This window comes from Marmota flaviventris, chromosome X (assembly GCF_047511675.1).
Source record: "Marmota flaviventris isolate mMarFla1 chromosome X, mMarFla1.hap1, whole genome shotgun sequence".
NCBI classification, from domain to species: Eukaryota; Metazoa; Chordata; class Mammalia; order Rodentia; family Sciuridae; genus Marmota; species Marmota flaviventris.
Window position 1 is genome coordinate 28,178,328 of NC_092518.1, and position 19,016 is coordinate 28,197,343.

The window sequence follows — 19,016 nt, forward strand, 5'->3', positions numbered from 1 at the left end:
TCTCTTTTGTCTGCATTCTTACCAGAACTTATCTTTAATCTTTTTTAACAGTCCAAAAACATATTTAATAGAATGTTCTTCATGACACTTATTGGGATATAAACAGAATCTGATGTGAAGAAGTTCATTCTGATTATTAAAGGCAGTTTTCTCACACCTACTCACCCCCTAAAAGATTTTCCTAAAAATCTATGAGAGGGCTGAGGAGGAAGTACTTTCATTCGTTTCCAGATGGCCCCCTCTGGAAGGTTATTTTACAACACTGGTTCTGGGAAGCAGCAGCCTCCCCATCAGCCATTTTGGCATGGATAGTTTCAGCTGTACACTTTGGAACCTGCCAAGTCTTAAGTCTGATGTCTGAAGAGTGTTTCTTTCAGTCTATGGCCACTTCCCTAAGGGTCAGTGACATCTGGAGGACTCATCAATGTTCTACTCTTTGATAACAGCGATTGGTCTCGGTTAATGGCCATTTTGCTGATTCTAGAATCATGGCATGTATATTTACCACATCTGTAATGTTCTTTTAGGACTCAGGAACAGTATGGGTGAGGCAACATAGACTGTAGTTCCCATATCTACCAATTTGTCTAAGACATCCTGAAGATATAAATTACACCAAGGTTTTGATTGGGATGATGTATGACCTGCTCCATGAAAAGTTGTTCCAAAGGTCTCAGTCATGTCCTATTCAGTGCCAGTAAGAACATAACTACAGTTTCCCATGATGCCACCGGTGAGCACTGGCTGTCCAGTGAGTTGGTAATCGATAGCAATGAGGGGGCAGTGAGGAAGGAAAGTGTGTGTGGATCCCTTCCTCTGTGCCCAGAGTGTCTGTTCCTTTCCATCCACCACATGCTGTTCTATTTTGGCAATATTGTGAGACATCATAGATCACATGCAGGTACAAGTTGTTAGGGGTTGATTGAAGACTTTGGTGGAAGCCTGATGGGTTAAGAAGAGCCATTGACCCAGGCATAGTTCCCAGCTGCTGCCATTTCTTTTAGGTAGTCCTGACCCTCTGCAGAAGCAATTTGAGTGCAAGCTAACTTATGGCCATTCACTATGATCTTGTGTCTCTTCATGGCCTTTTTCATAGCTGCCAGTGCATCTGTGGCTACTTGCATCCCTGGCTAAGTGCATCCCCAGTCTCTGCTTCCACTATGGATCATTATACACAATTGTCCATTATGGTCAATGCCCATTTTCTTAGCAGCACACTCATTGAAAATCTCATCCACAACCTGAATTTCTGCAGAGTGGCTGCCTGCTCCCAGGGTCCCCAACTGAGGAAAGCCTCTTTTCTTGGCCTTGCAGAGACCTTGTTGGGGTCAGTTTGCAGTATCCTTCCATATTCTTCACAGTGCTCTTTGTCTTCAGCCAAGTCATGGCCTTTTCTTAGGGACCAGTCCACACCCATCTCCAAGGCCTCCTTCCAGTCTTTGGCATTCAGTGGGATCACACCTTTTGATCCCACCCCAACAGGAATGTGGTCAAACCTAGCTTGGGTGAGTTGCTCCTTCACAGGCTGAACATCACTCTCATCCAAATCGGTTCTTAGAACTCAGACAAACCACAGTTGATGTCAAATTCGACACTACCTGGGGATACCACTGCTTCAGAGTAATTCATATCAAATGCAGCCATATTCCCAATAGCAAACCCATAGCCCAAAGACATATCAGGAAGCTCAATAGATGAATGAACAATCCCAGGCAAGGTTTCCATGTCACTAATCTGTTTCATGGCTGGCAGGAAGCCACAAACACCCCACCTCAATAGGCATTCCTTATTACATCAAACATTAATTTCTCCAGAACATCATTCATATAGAAAACTCCTTCAACCTGCATGTTGGGCATGAAGCCCTACTTGAACTTTCAGTTAGTTTTTTATTAACCTTTTCCAGGAACTGTAGCTCATCATATAAGTATGGCACATGGTGGCGACAGTGGTGGTGCAGGTTCTACATCTAGCTCTGAAGACAGGCTGTTACACTGTCCATTTCTGTGGAGTGCGCCTTCTCTTTTAATATTTTTAATGATTCTTATTATTACTGGAATGAGGTGATATCTCATTGTTTTGATTTGCATTTACCTGATGACTAGTAATGTGGAGCATTTTTTTTCACATACCTGTTGACCATTTGTGTGTTGTCTTTTGATAAATGTGTATTTAGAAATCTATTACCTGTTTTTAGAAATCAGATTTTCTTTTTTGATATTGAGATTTTGAGATTATTTATATATTATGGATACCAACTTCTTGCCAGGGACAAGGAAACATTACAAATATTTTCTCTCATCCTGAAGGTTATCTCTTGACTCTATTGAGTGTTTCCTGTTGGGAAAATTTTTTGTTTTATGTGATCCATTTTGTCATTTTTATGCTTCCATTTCCTGTTTTTGAGGTCAAGTTCAAAAAATTCATACCCATTCCAGTGTCCTGAAGCTTTTCTGCTATGTTTTCTTATAGCATTTTTACAATTTCAGGACTTACATCTAAATTTTTAATCCATTTTGAATTGGCCTTTTATAACAAGTGAGTGATCAAAGTTTAGATTCATCCTTCTGTATGTGGATATTCAATTTTCCCATAAAATTTTTGAGAGCACTGTCTTTTCTCTAGTGCATGTCTTAGTACTTTGTCAAAAATTAGTTGGCTATAGATTAGGTTTACTTCTTGGCTCTTTATTTTGTTCCTATGGTCAATGTGTATGCTTTTATGCCAATACCATATAGTTTTGATTACTACAGCTTTGTAATATGTCTTGAAGTTAGGTAGTATAATTCCTCCTCCTCCTCCTCCTCCTCCTCCTCCTCCTCCTCCTCCTCCTCCTCCTCCTCCTCCTCCTCCTCCTCCTCTTCTCCTTCTTCTTCTTCTTCTCCTTCTCCTTCTCCTTCTTCTTCTTCTTTTCTATTTGGTGAAACTGACCTTGGCTATTTGTACACACAAAATCAAGTGTGTGTGTGTGTGTGTGTGTGTGTGTGTGTGTGTGTGTGTGATTCCGCATACATTTTAGAAATGTTTTCCTAGTTCTGTGAAGAATGCCATTGGTATTTGATAGGGTTTGTATTGAAAATTAAAGTGCTTTGGGTACTGTGGACATTTTAACAATATTGATTATTTCAATACTGTGTGAACATTGATTATCTTTCCACTTTTTTGTTTTCTTCAATTCCTTCCATCAATGTTTTATAATTTTTATTGTAAAGATCTTTCACTTCTTTGGTTAAATATATTTCCAGGTATTTTATTTTTTGTGGCTATTATAAATGGAATTTCCATTTGTTTATTTGTCTATTTATTTATTGGTACTGAGGATTGGGCCCAGGGGTGCTAAACCACTGAATCACATCCCCAGTCCACTTTAAAAATTTTTTATTTTAGACAGGTTCTTGTTAAGTTGCTTAAGGACTCATTAAGCTGCCGAACCTGCCTTAGAACTTGTGATTCTCCTGCCCAAGCTTCCCGAATCACTGAAATTACAGGTACGCACCATGCCCAGCTGGGATTTCTTTCTTGATATTTATTTCAGATAATTTGCTACTGGCCTATAGCTATGCTAATTATTTTGGTATGCTGAATTTGAATCTTGAAACTTTGCTGAATGCATTTATTAGTTTTTTTATGTTTTTTGGTGAAGATATTGAGGTTTTCAATATATAGCATCATTTCATCTGCAAACAATGACAATTGACATTGTCTTTTTCAAATTTAAATGCCTTTTGGTGGGGGGGAGGTACTGGGAATTGAATCCAGCAGTGCTTTGCCACTGCTTCCCTAGCCCTTTTTAATTTTTATTTTGAGAAAGGATCTTACAAAATTGCTGAGATCCTTACTAAGATGATGAGGCTGGCTTTGAACTTGCAATCCTCCTGCCTCAGCCTCCTGAGTTATTGGGATTTATAGCAGTGTGCCACCATACCCCACTGAATGCCCTTTATTTCATTTGCTTGCTTAATTTCTCTGGCTAGGACTTCCAGGATTTTGTTCAATAAAAGTGTTGAAAATGAGTATCTTTCTCCTGTTGCAGATCTTAGAGGAAAAGCTTGAAATGGCAAACATTCAATGCAAAGTTAGCTGTTGGTTTATTAGAAATGGATTTTATTATGTTGAGATACATTCCTTGTTTGCATAATTTATTCAATGTTTTTTTTTATCATGAAGAGATGTTGAATTTTATTGATTGTCTTTTTTGTATCAATTGAGATGCCTGTATGGTTTGTGTCCTTTATTCTGTTGATATTGTGTATCATGTGTTTTGGTTGTATATACTGAAACATCCTTGCATCACTAGGATGTATCCTACATTATCATGTTGAGGATCTTTTTAATGTGTTTTTGGATTAAGGTTGGCATTATTTTGTTGAGGATTTTGGCATCTATATTCTATATCATACCCTAATCTGGTTTTAGTATCAAGGGAATGCTGGTCTTATAGAATGTGTATGGAAGAATTTGTTCCTCTTCTATTTTTTGGAATATGTAGCCTTGGTTCTTTAAATATTGGGAAGAATTTAGCAGTGACACCATCTGTTCCTGATCTTTTCTTTTTTATTGATTAAAAATTTTAAATTTATGCATCATAATTATATACAAAAGTAGAATTCATTCTGATATGTTCATACATGAACAGAACACAGTTTGGTCAATTTGGCTGTTTCTCCCCTTTCCCATCCCTCTTCCCTTCCTCTCATTCCCTGTCCTCTACCCCATAGTTCTCCTTTCTATTTTCATCATATCTCTCCCAGTTTTTAAATTCTTTATTTCTCTTTACCTTCTGTATATAAGAGAAAACATTTTACCCTTGACTTTCTGCATCTGGCCTACTTAATTTTTCATGATATTCTCCAGTTCCATCTATTTACCAGTAAATACCATAATTTTGTTCTTCTTTATGGCTGAGTACAACTCCATTTATATATTGTTCTCACATTTTCTTTATCCAGTCATCAATTGAGGTATACATAAGCTGGTTCCATAACTTGGCTGTTGTGAATTATGCTGATGTAAACCTTGGTATGCATGTATCACTATAGTATACTGATTTTAGTTCTTTTGTAGAAATATCAAGGAGTGGGAGAGCTTGATCACATTTTGGGCCCATTCCGAGTCTTTTGAGGGCTGCTTTCCAAAGTAGTTTTATTAATTTGGAGTTCCACCAACAAAGTGTGAGTGTGTCTTTTCCCCCACATCCTCACCAACGTTATTATTACTTGCATTTTTGAGCTTTTATTCGATGGGAGGCTTTTTATTTCTGATTCAATCCTGTCACTTGTTATTGGCCTGTATAAGATTTCTGTTTCCACATGATCCAGCCTGAGTAAAATGTATGTATCTAAAAATTTGTTTATTTCTTCTGTATTGTCAAATTTCTCCCCACAATTGCTGATGATTGTATTTCTGTGGCATCAGGTGTGATGTTTCCCTTTTTATCTCTGATTTCATTTATTTGCATGATCTCTCTCCTTTTCTTTGTTAGTCTAGCTGAGGGTTTGTCTATTTTGTTTTTCTTTTCAAAGAAACACTTCTGTTTCATTGATCTCTTGTGTTTTGTTATTCCATTTTATTTATTTCTTCTTTGATATTTATTATTTTGTTCCTTCTACTATCTTTGGATTTAGTTTGTTCTTGTTTATATAGTTCTTTGAGATGCAGAGTAAGTTATTTATCTGAGATCTTTGTACATTTTAATGTAGGCATAGATAGCCGTAAACTTCCCTCCAACTATGCTTTTGTGTATTTCATAGATTTTGGTGTGTTTTGTCTTTAGTTAAAAAAATTAAATTTTCTTCTTGATTTCTTCTTTGATCTATTGATTTTTCAAAAATAGGTTGTTTAATTTTCAAATGTTTGTATAGCTTCCAAAGTTTTTGAATTCTAGTTTTATTGTATTGTGGTCAGAAAAGTTGTTTGATATAATTTCAATTTTTTAAAAATTGTTGAGACTTGTTTTGTGGCCTATCATGAGATCTATCTTGGAAATTGCTCCATGTGCTTAAGAGAAAAATGTGTATCTGATAGCTTTTTTATGAACTGTCTTGTAAATGTTTCTTAGGTCTCTTTGGTCTATGATGAGTTTAACACTGATATTTCTTTGTTGATTTTATTCCTGGATGATATGTCCATTGCCAAAATGGAGTTAAATCTCCAACTATTATTGTATTGGAGTCTATCTCTCCCTTCATATCTATTAATACTTGCTTTATATATTTGGGTGTTCCCAATACTGCATATATATTTAGAATCATTATTTTCTCTTGGTGAATTGACCAATTTATCATTGTATAATGACCTTTCTTGCCTCTTTTTTTATCACTTTTGATTTACAGACCCATGCTGTATTTTATAAGTAAGCACACATTTTATTTTAAAAATGAGGTGTGCTACCCCATATTTTTCTATCTTTTCAGAATTTAATTTACTTCAATATTTTAAAATTCATTTCATTTTTCTCAAATGACTACATAGAGCTGTGGAGACCAACAGTTATCATGGTTGTGATCTATTGGAATCAGTTTTGAGGGCTAATTTTACAACAGATTTTTCCTTTTGGCCTTATAAGAGAAGGTGACATGTTAATGTAATGTAACATCAGACAATGTGATCTGAAAATATTATTAGTTCATAGTGGGTAAGCTAATGTAATTGCATAGATATTTTTTGGATATACACAGAAAACCATAACTATGTTCTACCTGCAATCAAAATGAAGGAAGGGTAGAGCTAGATATACCTGCAATCAAAATGAAGGAAGGGTAGAGCTAGACAACAATATGTCTTTGACTTATAACCTTGAATAACATATATATAGGTAACTTCACTTGGAAATGAAGACATATATGGAAAAGAACATTTATGAGCCTGTAGAAGCATATAGTCTTATTCTCTTTTACCTGACACTCTATGCTCAAGAAAATAAGGAGTTTGTCCCTTTCTTTCCTTCACCAATCATCTCTGACATGCATCTAGCCACCTAATCTGAGATACTGTGTCTTTAGCATTCTGCAACAATCGCACTGTCTGAACATCTGACATCTCCTTTTTTCCCAGCTTATTTTCCTGATGTGTAGGTAAGTGAAGTCACTTTTATGTATGTTCCACCTGACAATCATGGTTGTCAGTTTCTTAAAGGGAATCATAGAAATGATGCTGGATAATTTAGACTTCAAATATCTTCACAGAAATTAATGTATCCTTATGCTAAAATTGGGTGATTTTTTTCTTATCTTGTACAAATATGAAATGGATACTATCATGATTTTTCACTTTTGCTTAGGAAGGTAAGGTCATATGTGATTGGAGAATGACAAATTACACAAAGTTCATTTCGTTTGCCTTATTCTGAGCCTTTAAAATCTCTATGTATATCAGGGTCTCCAAGAATGTGAACATGTTTCATCATTTTCCAAACCAATTTTACTATAGAAGTCTTTTGTTTTCTAACTAGTATTAAGCAGGTCTTTGGAGACATACAATTTTGTGAAAAAATCTTTGCCTCATAAGCTGTGCTGCAATGAACCAGCAGTATTTGTATTACCTGGTAGATTGTTTGATATGCAGAATCTCAGACCTCATCCAAACATGCTGAATTGGAATCTTGGTATTGACATGTGTACCAATTTATTCATATATATGCCTTAACAACTTTTCAGTTCACATTTATTTATTACCATCTGTAGTTATATATGGCTAGAAAATTTCAGATATGTATTTCACTCTTCATTAAGACAAAGACTGAAATAGTATTTTGTATCCTAGAGTTAGTTTTCCAGTAGAAGCAGAGTGTTAAACTCTAAAATTTTAGCCTATTAATGAAAAGACTATTTCCCCACAGGTATCAGAGCTGAAAATGAATTTTTAAAAATAGACTTTAGTTTCTAGAGCAGATTTAGATTAACAGCAAAATTAGCAGAAAGTATAGGGTTTCTACATGTTCCCTATACCTCACATATGCACAACTATCAACAGCCCCCAACAGAGAGGGACATTTATTATAATTCATGAATATATGTTGATATATCATTATCACTTGAGGACTATAGTTTGCATTTGGGTCCATTCCTGGTGGTATACATTCTACAGTTTTTGATGGATGTGTAGTTACATGTATCTACCATTATAGTAGCATACAGAATAACTTTACTGCCCTAAAATTCTCTGTTCTCTTCTCTATTCATCGCTCCCTCTCCCTAATTCCTGGCAAGCACTGATCTTTTTTGCTGCATCCACAGTTTTGACTTTTCCAGAATATCTCATAGTTGGAACTGTGCAGCATATACCCTTTTCAGATTGGCTTCTTTCACTCAATAATATGCATTAAGGTAACTCCATGTTTCTCCATGACTTTATAATTCATTTCTTTTTTAGTGCTGAATGATATTCCATTATCTACACCTTGGTTATTTCCTCAGTCACCTACTGAAGGACATATTGTTTAATTCTCAATTTTGGTAATTATGAATAAAGTTGCTATGAGCATTAATATGCAGGATTTTGTGTACACATGTTTACAACTCCTTTGAGAAAATTCCAAAGAGTGTGACTGCTGGGTCACATGGTATCAGTTTAATTTTTTCTTGTTTTGTACTACTTTTGGTGTTGATTCATTCTTCTTTATCTAGGGCTTTGAGATATAATGTTAGGTTATTTATTTTTGACTTTCTATTGTTTTAATGAATGAGCTAACTGCAATGAACTTTTCTCTAGGCATTGCCTTCATAGGGTCCCAGAGATTTTGATATGTTGTGTTGCTATTCTTGTTTACCTCTAAGTATTTTTTTTAATTTCATCTGTTTTCCATTTATCATTTGATAGCATATTATTTAGTCTCCGGGTGTTAGAGTAGCTTCTATTTTTTATTTTATCATCAATTTCTAATTTCATTTCATTATAATCTAATAGGATTCAAGGTATTTTCTCTATTTTTTGTATTAGTTAAGAGTTGTTTTGTAGCCTAAGATATGGTTTATGTTAGAGAAGAATCCATGTGCTACTGAGAAGAAAGTGTATTCAGTCACTGATGGATGAAATATTCCATATATGTATGTTAAGTCTAAATTATTAATTGTGTTTCTTTATTTCTATAGCTTCTTTATGTAGTTTTTGTTTGGAGGATCTATCCAGTGGTGATAGAGTTGTGTTAAAGTCACCCAGTATTATTTGTGTTGTGGTCTATTTGCTTGAAATTGAGAAAGGTTTGTTTGATGTATGTAGATACTCCATTGTTTGGGGCATAAATATTTATTGTTGTTATGTCTTGTTTATGTATAATTCCCTTAAGCAGTATGCAATGTCCTTCTTTGTCCCTTCTCATTAACTTTGTCTCAAAGTCTACTTTATCTGATATGATGATAGAAACCCCTGCTTGTTTATGAGATTCATCTGAATGATAGTTTTTTTTCTCATCCTTTTACCTTCAGTCCATTGATGTCCTTGCCTACCTACATGGTGAGTCTCTTGGAGACAGCATATTGTTGCGTCTTGTTTTTTAATTCAGTCCGTGTCTTTTGATTGATGAGTTTAAGTCATTTACATTCAATGTTATTATTGAGATATGATTTTTTATTTCCTGTCATTTTGAATTATTTCTGGTTTTTAATTTGAATTAATTTCTCAATCGATTCACTGTTCTTTTAGTGTAGTTCTTCCCTTTGCTGGTTTTCTCTTTTATTTTTCATTCCTTCTTTATGAAATATTTTATTGAATATGTTTTATAGTGTAGGCTTCTAGTTGTGAATTCTTTTCACTTTTGTTTATCATGGAAGGTTTTTTATTTTACCTTCAAATATTAAGCTTAATTTTGTTGGGTGTAGTATTCTTGGCTGACATTCTTTTTTTTTTTTTTTTTTTTCAGAGCTCGTTATATATTATTCCAAGACCTCCTAGTTTGTAGAGTTTGGGTTGAGAGATCAGCTGAGATCAGATTGGTTTCCTTCTAAATGTTACCTGTTCTTTTTCTCTGGCAGCCTTTAAAATTCAATCCATATTCTGTATGTTGGGCATTTTCACAATGATGTGCCTTGGTGTGGGCTGTTGTAATTTTGTATATTTGGGGTCCTGTAAGCCTCCCATATTTGATTTTCCAATTAATTATTTATGTTTGGAAATTTTTTGATATTATTTCATTGGAAATATAGTGCATTTCTTTCACTTGTATCTCTAAGCTTTATCTATCCCAATAAATCTTAAATTTGTTCTTTTCAGGTTATCCCATATTTCTGTTTGTGGTCTCTTAATATCTTTTCTCCACAGTCAATTTTGTTTTCATAATTATATATTTTGTCTTCATTGCTTGAAATTTTGTCTTCCAAGTGATCTAGTCTGTTGGTGATGCTTTCAAATAAATTTTTAATTTGGTTTATTGATTTCTTCATTTTGAGTATTTATGCTTGTTTTTTTTAAGAACCTCTATCTCTTTATTGAAATGATCTCTTACTTTCTGTATTTTTTCTCTGATTTCACTCTTTATATTGTTCTTTACTTTGCAGATTAGTTTAACTATGTACATTCTAAGCTCCTTCAGTGGATTCAGTTATTGGAGTATCTTGGTTTGTTTGGTGTGATTTGCTCCCTTTCTTTTTCATGTTTTATTTTTTTGTGTGTATGTGTGTCTACCCATCTAACATTATAGATCTGAGGCAGTAGAGTTTCTATCCTGTGGACTTATCAAATAATAACAATAACCAATGCAAACAATATATAGCATTAAACCAAATAGTTCCTACTATGATGTCTACAATGTAATTATCAATAAACAAATGATATGATCAGTTATTGCCTACAATAAAAAAAGCAAGTTTGCAAAAGGGTTTACAGTTTCAAATGGTGGACAGGGAAATATCAGAAGTGATATAGGATGTGATGATTATGAGGGAGGAGGAGAGAAGATAGAAATAAAAAGTTAAAGGAAGAGTGAAAGAGAACAATAGTGATTGGCTCTTCGCAGAATAAAAGAGGAAGAGAATTAAGAGAAATAGGGAAGAGGAAAAAACATATAAAGTATAAATTTTAAAAAATTAAAAATTAAAAGAAAACAAAATGAAACTAAAATATTTTAGTCAAACATCCTAGTCCTCAAAAACTTATCCATGAAAAATAACTGGCTTCAAAAATGCTAGAAAAGAGGAAAAATATGAATATGTATAAATGTCCAAGTATCATTAAGGTCACAATTAAACAGAGAAAATAAAAGGAAGAATAACTCAATGAAAAGTTAAAGAATTATTTTCACTGGTATTTGAATGATTCTCAGCTTCTCTTCTCAGCAGTTTAAGTGGGGTCATCTGGAGCATGATGTTCCACCCTCTGGATTACTGGAGTGAGAAAGGTAATCCTATAGGCAGAATTCCTCAAGGCAGGGTTTAGGCTTTTGTGGGCTCCAGGCTCTTCACTGAATGCCAATTTGGAGATTCTAAATCAGTGCACCCTCAGGGCCCAGTAATTGTCAGTCCAAGCTGGAAAACTATACACCAGGATTTCCCCTGAGTTCTACTCATGTGGTGATGAAGCCAATTCTTATTCCCTGTGCCACTGAGGACCCCACACTTCCTGGTCTTGGGTTCAGTCTCCAAACTCAATCTTTCCCAACCCTGCCCTTCCAAATTCCCAGCCAGATGTGTCTCTACCAGTCGGTCCTGCAAGCAGCCAGATTTGAGGGGATGAGGTAGATTTCTACGACTAGTTGGATTTCCATGACTAGTTGTTCCCTGTGTAAACCTCCCTCCACATTTGATTTTCTTCTGTTTACTTAACCACTGTGTGTTTACTGGGACTACAATTTGAGCCCAACTCAGGTTTACCAGGAATCAGCTCCCTCAGTTGTTGGCCTCCATGCCACAGCTGCAAAATGGTTCCTTCCTTTGTCTTCTGCATGCTGCCCAGAGAGATGGTGGCTTCTTTCCCACACAAGGATATTGTGCAATGCACCTTTCAGTTTAGTGGGGCAATGTCCTTGATCTCTACATGCTCTCTACCTAGACATACCTTAGGCCTCCTAAAAATGCTTGTTCCTTTAATTCTCTTATCCCTCCACTTTGCTCACAGAGGGACTGCTCTGACTGGCACTTCTTGCCTGGCCACAGCAACAACTGTGTTGCTGGGAATTTCTGCCTTATTTTATTATAGTCAACCTTTTGAGTCCCCAATCTGCTTTGAATGTCCAGTTTTAAATTCCAGTAGAGTCCCCCCATCTGTTTTTGTTCATCTACCTTGCTGAGAAGTTGCCTATCTTCTTTCTCGGTTTCATGCCACAGAGCAGCCAGGAATGTGACCTCCTCTGTTCCTCTTCTATTCTATCATCTTTCCTCCATTCTCCTACATATTCACTTTTAAAAAGCTACTGAATTTTAATATTTTCATATAAGTCTAATTTTTTTCTACCCAATGTCTTTTAAATAGGTGTTTTTGTATGTGAATTAACTTTAAAAGCAGTAGTGTATATTCTGAACTGCTATGCTAACAGTCAGTCAGGCTGCTGGGTGTCATAAATGCCCCAGTAGAAATGCAATTCCCTTCCATGTGATAACAATAGGAGTTCTATATTCTTAAACTAATGGGAAAAATAAAATGGTTCTTGATCCTGTATATTGCTTAGAGCCCCATAAAACCTATCATCATACATCTATAGAAGAGTTAGCTGGAGATTACCTTCCTTACCTCAAGTGTCTTCACTGAAGTCCACTGAATAGCATGAAGGAAAATAAAAACCAATGTGTGTTGCCATTTTGATGTACTGATCATGTTTAAATGATACATTAGCTAGAATACAAAATAATTCCATACATCATGTGAATTATTTACTATTATGACATATTAGTGTTCAATGCACATTACTTTAATTAATGTTCAGTGTATGACTACTGTGTGATTATAGTTCTGCCTGTAGTTTTTGTAGTTTCTCATTATGAGAAAGATGGGATATTATTTAGAACAGTGTGACTATTTCCTAAATACATATAAATGCTTTTGTTTAAAAAAATGATAATCTAGTTTTCACAAGTTCAGAATTCACTGGATAGTTAAACTTCTCAGTATAAACTAGCTTCAAATTTACTTTTCCTTGTTTTGTTTTATTTTGTATTTTTTTAAGATTGAATTTCTATTTCTTTTAAATGTTAAGCCTTTAATGCAGCCCAATAATTTGAAAGGACTCTGCAAATTAGGAAGCCCTGCATTCTATCTCCAATCCTGACACTGAGACATAAAAGACTTCTCAAAAATTTCTCAAACCCTTTGAACCTCAGCATGTTTGTCTATAAAATGAAGATTAAGAACCAGCTGTCACAAACATAAAATAACATAGTTGTATGTAATTTTAATACATTATATAAATAATATGTGCATTTGCAATAGCAAATGCAAATAGTGTCTAATACAAATTATGTATGTTCTTCTTAAGTGTCAGTTTTACACTTCATCTTCATGTGTATGTATAATTTAGAAATATCTGCCATATTTGAATGTTTGTTACATGCTAGTTCTACACTTTGTCTTTAATTCATGCAAACATATAATCATGAAACTGTTTGGAATACAGTATGTTCTTACAAATTTATGAAGATTTTGACACATGAAAATGTAAAAATTATCAAGGTAGACACCATATGTAAATTAATATAGTATCTTAGGACTTCAACATGCCAAATATATACAAAATATTTTCTTACTTGCTGTAAAGTTTACCTTTAGCTTAGCATTTTTGTCAAGTTTTAAAGAAAATATTAAAGAGTTCACTTTTATTTTTATAAGTGTTGCTGCAATTTAGTACATATTTATCACTTCTTATTTAAAAGTGGAGATTGGATTTCCATTTTCAATGTGAAGCTCAGGGTACCACACTCAATACAGTTTATAAATCATGTTCATGTTTGGTGCATGTTAAACTGGGACCGGATGCCCTACTGTATACAGAGTGGGAAAGTTATATAAATAGTTTTCATCCTGGAACAGTAGACTCTGTAGAAAAAATGGCAAGTCATCTCATGGGATCAACGTTTGGACTCTGGATATAGAACACATTGATTTTTAATCCCATGTCTTCTACTTATCATTTGTGTTTAAGGTTAAGCAAATTATTAACCTTCCTGGACCTCAGTTACTCTATGTGAAAATGAGAAAATGGTAGCAATTAGCCCTCAGGTTTGTTATATTGAGTCAGTATATCCACAGTTCATGGCACTAAACCTGACACTTAGCAGTCCTTAGCAAAAGATACCTATTCTTCTAACAAAAGTTTAGAAATAAGACTTTATAACCAAGCAGTTTATAGTCAAAAGTTTTCTTTTTTTAACAAAGTGACTAATTTTGTAATATATCCCTTCTCCCATAGATCATATGAAGAAAAAAGGAGAAATAAAAGAAAAACAAAACTTCAAATTATATTTTTTCAGTAAAACTAGAAGATCAAAAATATTAACAGACTCCCAGTTGCATAAGCATTTCATCAAATGTGAAGCCATAGAAGAATTTGTAAGGGACTATGGAAGGTAGAGGAGTTCTAAATGACTGACAGATCTCATGTATCCTCCAGCAAATAGTTGCCTTCAAAATGACAGCATCTCATCTGATAAAGAACCACTGTGAGTATAATTGAGGCTGAACGCCTCAAGATCACTGTGGAAGAAAGAGAGTCACAAGACTTGAAAAGTCTTCAGAAACACATAGGCAACTGATCACAAAATGTGCCAGCAAGAAACAGCTTCTAAGAATGCATCACAGTGAAAGAAAAGGCTGTGAAGTGAAGAGATCTAGGTGATACAGGCTGGCAGGGGAATCTTATCTGATCCAGGCTGGGCTCTGAGAGATAGAACACAGCAGTCTACAGATAGGGACATATTTTAAGATGTTTACCATACAGACAGAGGAGGGAGCTGTGAGCTTTGAAGCTTGGAATGCTGTCTTGGCACACCCTGTATTATCTACCCCAACTTCCTACTAGGAATCCAGAAGAACCCATTCTATTTAAATGCAACTATTAGGAAATGAGGAAGCTCTGCCTAAACATGAGTATACTATAGAATAAACGATGAAGGGAAGCAACATTCTGATGTATAATAGGAAAACCCATCTGGAAATGGTTTACACAAAGCAGATGAAAACTGTAACTTAACATTACAAAAGAACTAAGCCAATAGAAAACTAATAGAAACAAACTCTTAAAAGAGCAACTATTGTTATGCATGAACAATACAGAACACAATGGAAGAACTCAAGAAAATGTGAGGAGAACACAGTAAGTGTTAGCTTGAAAACAGGAAGACATACAATATGAATCAACCTAACTCACTGAATACATAGAAAAACAAAATTCTAAAATGAAGACTAATTATAATGTTCTTCTAAATTTGAAGAACAGCCGCCACAGAAAGCACAGCAAGAGGTAGAGAGGAAATAAATAGAAAACAGTGTATGGAAACAGAAGCATAGAAATAAATTAAAAAATAAATGTAAAACCATGGCAAAACAGAGGCACCCACCATGGATCTGCTCTTCCGTAAGATAGAACCAAAACAACAGGTAACTGCATGTGGAGGTGAGTAGATGTGGGTGAGCAACAAGTTCAACAGCAACAAGACCTGGTGAAAATCAGAGAACAAGGATTAAAACATAGCAAGAAAAACAAAATACCCTAGCATCTGGTGCCCAACAGCACTGCCAGGAGGAGGGGGATTATCACCCCCAAGGCAATAAAAGGTGAAAGAGTGTCACAGCTTGGTTTAAAGGCAGCACCCTGGAGACATACAGAATAAATAAATGAGAAACTTGAAGTCTCCAAAGCAAATAAATTGTAGAGAAGGATTCATGGTGTTTCTCAGTGAAATCTCAAGGTGCTATAGCCAGCAGCCACCTTGAGAAGGATCTTATTGTGAGACTGAGTTACTCTGGGGATTAAAAATCCCAGCATCTCTGGGACCCCATGACACTCCACTACATTGACTGGGTAGTGGTGAGCCCCACAAGACAGTCTTGGCTCACAGGAAACACTGACACAGATCCTCTTGAGAGTTTTATGCATACTACTGGCTGGATGCACAGTAGTAAAGAATACCATCCTGTGGAATTTTGCAAGTCTTCCTTCTGAAATATGGGGCCAGGACTGGTCTCATGTGGTTTCATATGGGGCCCAGGACTAAAGATAAAAGGTTGGAGAGTGTGAGAGTGGCAGATTGTGCAGTTTCTCCAGTGACCCCACCACAGTGCAGAGCTAAGTGGTTCATTTAAGCCTCTGCTCTTGGAGGTATCTAGAAAATTGTTGTGGCTTTGGCATCTTTCCCATTCCAGGGACACAGCCTAGTAATCTCCAGATGAATATATGCCTGGTGTATTCTTGCATTATACCCCAGGTTGTTCAGTTGGCGGTATCTCCTGTGGCCTAGATATCTGTTCCTCTCCAGCGTGAAAAACCTGAAAAACTGTGGAGATATTGTGCCTGGCAAGGCTTAATTCCATCTTGACCCCTCTGGTAAGAAGGACCTTCCATGATTTCTGCATATACCCTGTTCTCAGCCTTGCAGCCTAAAAAGTTGAGGCAGAACAGAAGACAGGCACACCCCACATTCTGCCTGAACTTGATCATTAAGAAATGCCTGGCACTGCTCACATACATAACTTGTTCAGGGATAAATCTAGTTAAGAGAAATTTTAACTAACTATAGCCACAACCCACAAACCCCATACCTGGTGGGTTCTAATAATGAAATAAATGGGATAAAAAAAAAAAACCCTGAGACAACTCATTGCCTCCAATATGCACAACCTAAAAAGACCCAGATTGAAGCTTAGGTCAGCACAACTCATGAATCATTCACCCTGATTTGGATTTCTAAGCGCCCTGGCTAGGGGGTATTTGTTTCTTTTTAATATTTTTATTATATAATTTTCTTACTTTTACATTTTTATTTTATTGTATTAAATTTTATAAAATTATTTTTTATTATTTTAGAATATGTTCTCTCCTTTTAATGTGTTTTTAACTTTTAATTCTTTATTTTATATTACCTTATTACTTTTTCTTCTTCTTTCTTTGTGCTGGGGATTGAGATTAGGACGTAACAGGGATTGGATAGGTGTTTTGCCTCTGACCTAAATTCTCAACCCAGCTGAGAATACTGCAACCACAATCCAGTCCTATTTGAACCTTGTGTATGTTTCTTAAAGAATAGGGGATTCATACATTCCCACCTGCTGACCTGACCCCAATTGGACACAATTAGAGAGAATTGGGTCCTGTTCCTAGATGTACACGTCCACAGTAGCTGCAGAAAAGAAAAAATAACACAATGGTTATTGATATTACATCTATACTTGGGTACTCTATATCAATTGCAGCCATCATCCTTTTTTATATCGTGTAGGACTGATAAGACTGGAGATGAGTCCCACTGAGGAGACTCTGACCCTGGCATCTTCTCATGAAGCATCTACATTTGCCCCAGTGTCTAATCACAGAACAAGAATTTTAGTACCCCTCACCACAACTGATGCAGCCAATATCAGAATTACTTTGATGTAACACAGTTAAAATCAACAATGCCTGTGGAAATCCCCATCACCTAATAGGGGCTATCACTTCTGTTATAGGAGTAATCACATCCCCTAGTGCCTACACAACATCTGCCTGAAATACCAGGTTTTCCTACTGTTTCAAGACCTAGAGAGAAGGCAGGTCTCTCTGACTCTAATACAGTATTCTTTGTGCTTGAGCCCATGAATCACTACAAAAGAAGCCATAGAAAGATTACACTATGGTTTCCAGTTGGAAAAAATGTATTATAAAATAATAAACTCATACCCCAAGGCATATCATCCTGAAAAAGCTGCATATCAAGAAAGTTATCACATAAAAGTGGGTAAAACATCCATTCCAAAATATATACCAATTTCAATATAGAGACAGAATAATAATAATAAAAAAGGTAACATGACTCCTTCTAAAATTCATACTTCTCTAGTAACACATTGCTAAGATATCAAAGTGGATGAAATGCCAGATAAAGACTTTAAAGAATAATCTTTAGAAAGCTCAAAAAAATTCAGGAGAATACAGATTAAAGTTGAATTAATTAAATGAAACAATGTGGGATATAATTGAGAAGTTCAGTAAAGAAACAGATTTTGAAAAAGAACCAAATAGAAATCCTGGAAATGTAAAGCTCAATAAGTCAGACAAAAATAGTTCAAAGCCTCATCAACAGACTATATCAAGGAGAAAAAAGAATATCAGAACTTGAAGATAAGTCTTTCAAAATATTGCATTCAAACAGCAATACAGAAAAAAATGAAAGAACATACAAAATCTCTGGGACACCATTAAAAGATCAAAAATCCAGCTTACCAGCAAATGCAAGAGATAAGAGCTACAGGTTGAAGACATAGAAAACCTACTCAATGAAATAATAAAAGTTTCCCAAATTTTGGGAAAGACATGAACATCCTCATAAAGAAGGTATTCAGAACTCAAAATAAACATAATCAGGAAAGAAACTCTCCACTGCACATTAAAATTAAATTGCTAAATGTATAGGAAAAATAAAGAATATTAAAATCTCTGAGAGAGAAGCACCAAATCAAATTTAAAACCAAACCCATTAGGCTAACAGGAGATTTCTCATAAGAAACCCTATAGGACAGGAGGGCATGAAATGTTGAATTTCAAGCCTTGAAAGAAAATAACTGCTAACAGAGTTTAATGCACCCAGCAAAGCTATACTTCACAATCAAAAAAGAAATAAAATTCTTCCAAGATAAGCATAAACTAAGGAAATTCATGACCAGCATTGCAAAAGATGCCTAAGGGAATAATAACCCAGAAAAGGAAGAGCACATAAAAGGATAAATAGAAAAAAATCAAACATGATGAATATTGTAAACAAATAATCTTCAAATATGATTGAGAGAGGAAAAAATGAACAAGAAACATTCAAAACAGCCAGAAGAAAAGCATCAGAGTGACAGGAATAAGTACATAACTTTCAATAACAACTATGAATATAAATGGCCTTAATTTTCAAATTCAA

At 35.2% G+C, this 19,016-nt stretch overlaps 1 pseudogene; it reads right to left on the bottom strand.

The window, feature by feature from the left end:
- Positions 1 to 429: 429 nt before the first annotated feature.
- The window catches only part of LOC139703113 (RNA-splicing ligase RtcB homolog), a 35,047-nt pseudogene continuing 16,460 nt past the window's right edge, over positions 430 to 19,016 (bottom strand).